Source organism: Oculina patagonica, chromosome 9 (assembly GCF_052425735.1).
Source record: "Oculina patagonica isolate OP01 chromosome 9, crgOcupat, whole genome shotgun sequence".
NCBI classification, from domain to species: domain Eukaryota; kingdom Metazoa; phylum Cnidaria; class Anthozoa; order Scleractinia; family Oculinidae; genus Oculina; species Oculina patagonica.
The window spans coordinates 6,949,491-6,958,082 of record NC_135766.1 but is presented as its reverse complement, the minus strand read 5'-3'; positions in this window follow the sequence as shown (position 1 = coordinate 6,958,082).

The window sequence follows — 8,592 nt, the reverse complement described above, 5'->3', positions numbered from 1 at the left end:
AGTTCTTGTGATTTTGTACTGTGGAACGGAGACAGGTTGCATATTAATTGCTTTGACCATTGTAGGAAAGATTTTGACTTCAGATGCAGTTTAAGGGAAGTTTGAAGCCCGGGGGGGGGGGGGGACTCGCATATGAAAGTGACGGGGCAAAGTGACGGGGATGCTCGTCGTCTCGCTTAGGGGTGTAAATTTCGGACTTTTGGTCTCGCTAAGGGTGTTCCGGGAGAAAACGCCAACAACGCCAATATGTTTAGCCATAATGGTCTCGTTTATATTAGGGTTACACACCAAGAAATATACAAATATAAACTCCATTCTTAGTTTTTTGGTATCTTTTAGGGGTCAACAAAAGCTTGAGCCACACCCAGATTGGTCTCTTTTAGAGGTTCTTTTCAAAATTTCCGACGAGCATCCCTGTCCGTTTCATATGGGAGTCCCCCCCCCCCCCGGGGTTTGAAGGAAAATGACTGAGACCTGCGGAGAGCGAAGTGCTGTGTAATGGCGGACAATTTCACATTCGCAAAACACGAATCGCTCCAACTTTTGGACCTAGCAATAACTAATGCACGGAAAACGTTAAGCGAAATAGCCTATTCTGTTTACTATAGGCTATGTATGAATTACTGGTGGTTTTAGTTTGTAGTGTTACCTCGGCGATATCATTATCATAGGCCTTGAAGTTTGAGAGGTCGGTATCACTGGAGGCGTTTTTGTTCTATAAACAAGTGTGCACGTGTTCAGGAAAATAGACAACTTACAAACTGTGTGCATTCTGAAGGTTGGTACTCTATTTCTTACATTTTGTATTGAACATTATATTGGTTTCAATGAGACTAATGTATGTATAATTGGTCTCTGTGGTCATCAGTTGTTTATTCTTTACTGTGGCTAACAATATGGTTTCTTTCTGACACCTGGGGGGCGACCCTGGGGGCCGAATTCGAATACTTTTTTTTGAGATTTTTAAAAATCAGATCAGTTCATCTGTTAAGGTTAATTGCAGTTTTACCAATTAATTGCATTTCTTACCAAGTTTTTTTGAAGGTATCAAAACTGGGTGGAATAGGTTGTGTTTAACAGCCTATAACTCAGAAAGTATTGAACTTACACAGAATAAGTATATATATTTTGGATCGTCGATAGTTACTCTACAGGATAGGGTTAATATTTTACATATCTGAAGTTAATTATTAACAGGATTATGACAAACTCAACCCTATTTGTCACAAAATGCTTGTTTTTGTCACTTTTTAGAGCGTCCTAGGAGTATTTTGTTATCTTTTGCTACAAATAAAGTCGTAATTTTTTAGAATTATTCCTTGCCTATGATAAAAGATACAAAAGTACACGAAAAAAGACACAAAATAAGACGAAATCACATTTAATTGTGTCACGGCAATTGCGTGACAGAACACGAGACAAGCATAAATTTGCATAGACGATTGTTATCGCCTCAGTAGTTCAGTAATTATGCTCATACACAGATTCCATTTTTCCCGGAGTTATTCCAGCCTGATTCCAGCTCATTTCTGCTTGAATTTTCTACTTCAGCACTGAAACTTGATCTTTCGCCACGTGGATTGCTATTTTCGGAAAATTCTTCTCGATCGTGGTGAAAATAGCGCTTGAATGTCTCGGAATAGTTTGATTTTAAATCCGAACGGCCTAATTCACTCTCAGAACCACTTTCTTCAGCGAAAATCCGCTCCATCTCTTCTTTACGCATAAACAAAGCGGCATTTAAATTTACCAGCGATCAAATGACACAAACACGATAATTTTCTCGCTAAAAATCTCGCTAAATCCTCTCATTCACGTTTCTTTCCTCAGGAATCGTGGGTTTTTGGGTGAGTTGTTAATTGATTTTCACCCCCTCTGGTAAACAATTGCGTCATTTATTCCCAAAATACTCTTCACGTGTCTCAGGAGCCGAAATATTCAGTGGCTTCTGGTAAGATAGGAGTTAACTGTGGCATTAACAATTAATTTTTGACCCCCTGGAGGCACTGGGGTGTGGAAGATAATAATAACTAATCAAACAAAAAAATAATTATAGAAACAGAAGCCACAATATATGGGCGTCAAAAGTCCTTGAGACAGTTGGATAAAATTGATACTAATTTAAAATTCTCGTTTTTTCACCTTTAATCTGCTGCCGCTTCTGAACCACTCCCCCCCCCCCCTTTTCAATCTTGTACTCAAACGAGGCAAGTTTTGCAGATAACAAATACAACATTGTTTCGGTGGGAGGGGGTTATATTGAAGGGGTGAGGGGTAAAATTTGTCCAAGGTACTTAAAAAGTGCCAACTGTCTCAACACTTTTGCCGCTCATTGTCTGAAGGTGAATTTTCGGTATGGACACAAACATATATTATTCTTTAGAATCAGGTGATCACATTGGTACTGCGCTGCATTACGAAAGATTAATTAGCGCGTAAATATCGTGATTATTGTAATTTGGCGATGACGTCACAAATCGGCTAGACCTGCGCATTGAAACAAGGCCAAATCGTTTTTAAGGCTAGAATTTGTGTTGAAACACGTGTGTATGTCTGCTTTGCAAATAAATTAATAGGATTAGGTGCCAAATAAATTATGCAACCACCTTAAATATCTCGGGGTTTTTGTATCGCATTTTAAAGCTGCTTAGAGCAAAGGAAAAAATCGAGCGTGCGTGACGAGGAAAGCTATCAGATACTCTTATTCCTTTTAATTTGTTTGGTTACCCGTGGTTACCCGTGGTAACCCGTTATGTTATATATCAGAAAAATGCGTCTTAGCCCACGAAACATTGTATTTCCATGGATTCTTAGTTTGCACTTATAATTATTGCAAAAAGCTAGATTTCCCTTTCAGACAATAGGCGTCAAAAGTCCTTGAGACAGTTGGATGAAATTGATACTAATTTAAAATTCCCGTTTTTTCACCTTTAATCTGCTGCCACTTCTGAACCACTCCCCCTCCCCCCCCCCTTTCAATGTTGTACTCAAACGTGGCAAGTTTTGCAGATAACAAATACAACATTGTTTCGGGGGGAGGGGGTTATATTGAAGGGGTGAGGGGTACAATTTGTCCAAGGTACTGAAAAAGTGCCGACTGTCTCAACACTTTTGGCGCTCATTGCAGTTTAGCTTATAAGTATATAAAGAGGATGGATAACATCATGCTATCGACAACTAGTATCACTCATTATAAGAGCTGGAAAGGGCTAAAAACTGTTGTGAGCCCGCTAAACAGAAATCATTTAATATCTTTGGAGCCAAAACAATTGCACAGACCTATAGTAGCATTTAATTTAGCACTGGCCTGAAAGAGAATTAATTTTCTTAATTATTTTATTGTTGTAAATATTTGTATAATCACTTTATGTAATTTGAGATTGACTTGTCTGTTACATAAAGATTGATACCAAATAATTGTCACATGGCTCAGTAATTATTGTAGAGCTATGACTTATTCAAATAATTCTTGACCTGTTTCTAAAATCTACTCAAGCTGGTTAGGAGGAGCTACATTTTAATCTGTTTTGAACCATTTACAGCTTTCTGAAAGGGTTTCACTTTGACAAAGCAACTAACAATTATTGAGTACTTGGCAAAACTTGTCTGACCAGTCCATGGGTAATGTGCTACTACCCATTCTGATTAAAAGTATTGTATTTTTTGGTCTCTGTGACTCGTCCTTTGAATTTTAATTGAATTGTTGAACTGGTTCTGGGGATGAGTGAGGATAGTTTACCATTCTCGCTCATTAATTATGCCGCTCATTGTCCGGCGTGGATAAGATATGGGAAAAGATTGTGGCCGAGGCAATGAGCGACTGGGTGAGAAAGCACTATAGCTGTGTATTACGTCGCCGAAGGGGAGGTGGGAGGGTCGAAAATTTGTTCGGACTTCCCGGCTTGCGTATCTCTTTCGAAATGTCCCGAAACTAAGCAAAGAGATCTTTAAATACCGCGATTGTGCACATGCTGATTAGGCATTACATAATACAACTATCTATAAACAAACGGGGTTATGTAATCCACGCACTTGTGAATTCCGCGTCATAATTATGAATGAGAATAGTTTACCATTCTCACTCATTAATTATGCCGCTCATTGTCCGGCGTAGATAAGATATGGGAAAAGATTGTGGCCTACGGCTGCTCACGCACCTTGCTGCTTCAGTATAAACGCCAAAAGATCTCCGCATTTACAGGAAATAATCCTCAAAATACACCTTCTCCCCAAAACTCAGAAAACCCCTCAAACCCCAACCGGTATATCCAACCACGAGAGAGGCCCAACCCAGCTAGTGGGGTTACTTCCCTATACCATATCATAGCATGTATTTAGATCGTGGCTTATAATGAGAGTGAAGTTAAGAGTAAAGAAAACGCCAAGACCTAAGGCGGACAGAATAACACCAGTGATGTCTGCCGAGAAAGGAAAACGTAAGACAAAAACGAAAAAAGAACAAAAGGGAAAAACCCCACTAGCCAAGCCGGACCAGGAATCCGTCGTAAACGGATTATAGGGTGTAAATTAGAATACCCTTCTGATCGCGACAAGGCCAGTGGAGGGGGTGGACTGACTATTTTTTATTATTTTAAAATGACATAATATTTTGAATTGTTAAAATTCTAGCTAGGGGAGAAGTAAAGGATAAACATAACTCTAGTATAACCCAGGTTGTAGCGTCTAAACGTGGATAAAATGCTTAACTCCGTGGATAAAAACGGCCGACCGGCGAGCTTTTAATAATTACAAACTAAACCTACAGAAATATACAATTGTCTATTTAAAGTTCCGCACTGGGATGTGTTAGGTAACAAACCTTACGTTAGCCCAACGTGTTAACACTTTAACCTAAGCTTAACACTCAAACAGCAGTAAGCTCTTAAACAAAAGTCCACACAACTACTGTATTTTTCTTGACATGAAAGCTTATCAATTCCAGACCGATAAACCATAACAAAGCACCTAACACACCAACACTTAAAAGGACCGACACATGACTGTTGCCAAATACCCTCGATACCCAATTCAAACTTTAAACAAAGACGACGCATGGCTCTTGCCAACTTAGCTCGACACACGAGCACACTTGAGACCAAAACCGTAACACGTCGTGAAACAAATTGTGCTCAACAAAGGAGCGAACATAGCTATAGCCGACACACGGCATGTTCCAATTTCTACTCGACACACGAGCGAACGTTTTAGCTACAACCAACAGACAGCATCTGCCAATTTCTGCTCGACATACGAGCGAACGTTTTAGCTATAACAGCCGACACACGGCGTCTGCCAATCTCTGCTCGACACACGAGCGACGGAACGTTTTAGCTATTACAGCCGACACACGGCGTCTACCAATCTCTGCTCGACACACGAGCGACGGAACGTTTTAGCTATTACAGCCGACAAACGGCATCTGCCAATTTCTGCTCGACACACGAGCGAACGTAAGCTACTACAGCCAACACACGGCGTCTGCCAATCTCTGCTCGACACACGAGCGAACGTAAGCTACTAAAGCCGTAATAAACGGGGTCCGCTAATAAATTGCCATAAACAGAACTAGATATAAAGCACACTACGCGATAAACAAACGAGATAGCAAGCGAAAAAGAAAGCATATAAATGTTTTAAAATACCGAGTAATTGTTGTATACGTTGTCCCGCTTCTCCGGAATGCTGTGGAACTGGGAAAGCGGCAGAGACTGGATATAAGCTGAAATACAGAGTAAGTCCTGTAGTTTTTATAGCAGCAGCAGGGTAGGTACAGCCATTTACTTGCTTGGGCTTCGGCGACGTACGGCGAGAGTATAAGAAAATTCGTCCGGTCTTCCCGGCTTGCGTATCTCTTTCGAAATGTCCCGAAACTAAGCAAAGAGATCTTTAAATACCGCGATTGTGCACATGCTGATTAGGCATTACATAATACAACTATCTATAAACAAACGGGGTTATGTACCGGTAATCCACGCACTTGTGAATTCCGCGTCATAATTATGAATGAGAATAGCTTTTTTTATTTAGTCTTCTCATTGTAATAGCTGGTAGAGGAATAAGGATATTATTTTACTTAGCCCTTGATTCTAGATGTTAATTTTTCCCTGTTATTGGCCTGTACATGTGGCACAGCCACTAAAGTGTAATCTGTGAGTGGCAAAGTCAGTAGCCTTAATTATGTGAGTGGCAACGCCACTTGAGAGGTAGCCTTCCTTTTGCATCCATTATCTCTTTTATTGGGCTTTCTGAGTAGAGTTGCACTATTTAACTTAGGGGAAAATAGGATAGGGGTCTCACTGAGGTACGAATGAAAAAACAAACAAAAAAAACAAACAAACAGAAAACAAATAATTGAAAAAGATTTAGGCCACAAATTTTGAAATCCACTTTCTCAGTGACCCAATAACTGTTGAGACTAATCTTACTTACCCACTTGGCCATTAAACCTCTATTTTCACTTGCCCAAGAGCAAAACTTAATCAGATCTGGGTATTTCCTGCGCTATACTAAGACACATCATCTATGTTTTGGGTGTCAATGTCTCAGCCATTTTAGACTCCCATTTTCTGACATTTTTTGTTTCCGATTTGTACAGTGCACTATTGTTTAGGTACAGAAATATATCTATGATATCCCCACAAAAGGATTGGATATTCCAAAGAGGAGGTAGTGGTTTGGGGAGGTCTCAAAGACCCCAAAATTTAAACCAATGCATCAAACTTAATACACAGGCTCATCTGGTAAATGTGGGGGGAATATGCATATTTTCTGGAACTACACATTGAAAAGAAATTCTTGTGTAACCTTTTTGGTTATTTTAAGTTTCATATTAAAAACTTGTGAGCAAATATTCATATCCCTTTGGTTCTTAAAATAGTCACTCTTTTGTTCTTTATGCATGGAAATTGTATTTCCACACTTTTCCATCAAGGTAGAATCAATCCTTTTCCTTGGCTGCATGCCTTCAATATATTTAAACTTTTTTCTGCCTGCATTGCCTCCTTAAACATGGTTTTATCTCATGCTAACTCTCCTTTCAGCTTTCCAATACCATTGGAGTGAGCTGTACAATAAAAAATAAACTGCTTAAACCAAAAAAAGGGGACTTCTGTTTGTTAAAATAAAAAAATTCACTTATATTGTTGAGCTAATGTTTAACTCAGGAAAATAAATAATAAATGTAACATGGAGCAGCATTTGTGTTTTTGGGTTGTGTGTTGAAGGGTTGTGGTTTTGTGTTTGTAAGTCTTATGTTGTTCTATCAACCCATAAAACAAATACATGCATACACATAAATTAATAAATAAAATGAATTAATTTTGAGATTTTATATTTAGCAAAAAAGGGTCAGTCATTGAGACTTAAAAATGCACAAATAAGAACCAGGCTAGTTAATTAGGAGCTTGAAGTAGGCAACCTGTCTCTCCCCCACCTTTCTTTTTTTTTCTTTCTAACTGGATTTTGTTAGCCAAGGCCAAAGCATTTAATTTTCAATATAGCTTAAAACTTTTTTTTGCCATATCAATCATGACAATCAATTTATTGAGTTATTTTTTCAAAAATAGCTCTTAGTCGGCATGATGTTCCCGTGTAATCATTCAGTCAGTCAGTCAGTGGGTCAGTGAAGTATGTTTGTTTGTCACACCAATCAGATTTCAGGTACTATCAGAACCAATCAAATTGTAGTTTATAAGGGGGAAGCAATCTGACACAGTTGTAGTGAGCGATTTCGTTCGAAGATTTTAGATTTGTAGGAGGCGGAATTGGTGAGTTGTGAATTAACCCTGGATTAAAAACGTTTTTCGTAACGCTCCCCTACTTACAACGCACACGCCGTGAGCAAAAGGCCCAACACTAACTTGTTATTCTTCTTATTCGAGCGTACGTTACATATAACATTTGCGCAATGTAGATTTGAAGAATAATGTTGTCGTTACTTTTGCCGTCCGCTTTGCGAAGTTCGTTGGGAAATTAAGTTTGTTACGAAGTTGCCAAATAGGTTGCGAGTTCGCGAATCAAATTGTGAGCTTCGATACAAAGTTCCCAACTTCGGCCCAAATTTATTAAAACCTTCTGTAATTATGTTATCAAAAAGGGCTTTGCTACGCTAAACTGTTGGAAACAAATGTCATAAAAATGAAAAACGTTTATGTTCCGCGAGCGGTAAACATGTCTCGAACAAATTAGTCTTCCCTGTCGCGTCGCGTCGGCTTCGATTAAAATCAATTTTATATATGGGTAAACCATCCAGTTTCATCCGGTTTACAAACGCAGAAGACTTGAAATTGAAGACAGTGAAGATTATGCCTTACAGAAATCGTTAAATATGTGTTTTCATACAGAAAAGTTAAAATTTGACCAAATTTCTACATGCATAAAATTTATTTATCGGCAAATCACTTGCGTGATCGCTGATGCGAAACGTTGTCTTGCACTTCAAGCTACTTGAACCTTCCTTGACCAGTTCTAAAATCATCTAGTTCAGAAATCGCTGACTTTCGAGCAACATGTCTTGTTTCTCCTCTACCAAACTTGAAAAGTTCAGTCGGGCCGAAGTTAGGAACTTTGTATCGAAGTTCGCAATTATATTCG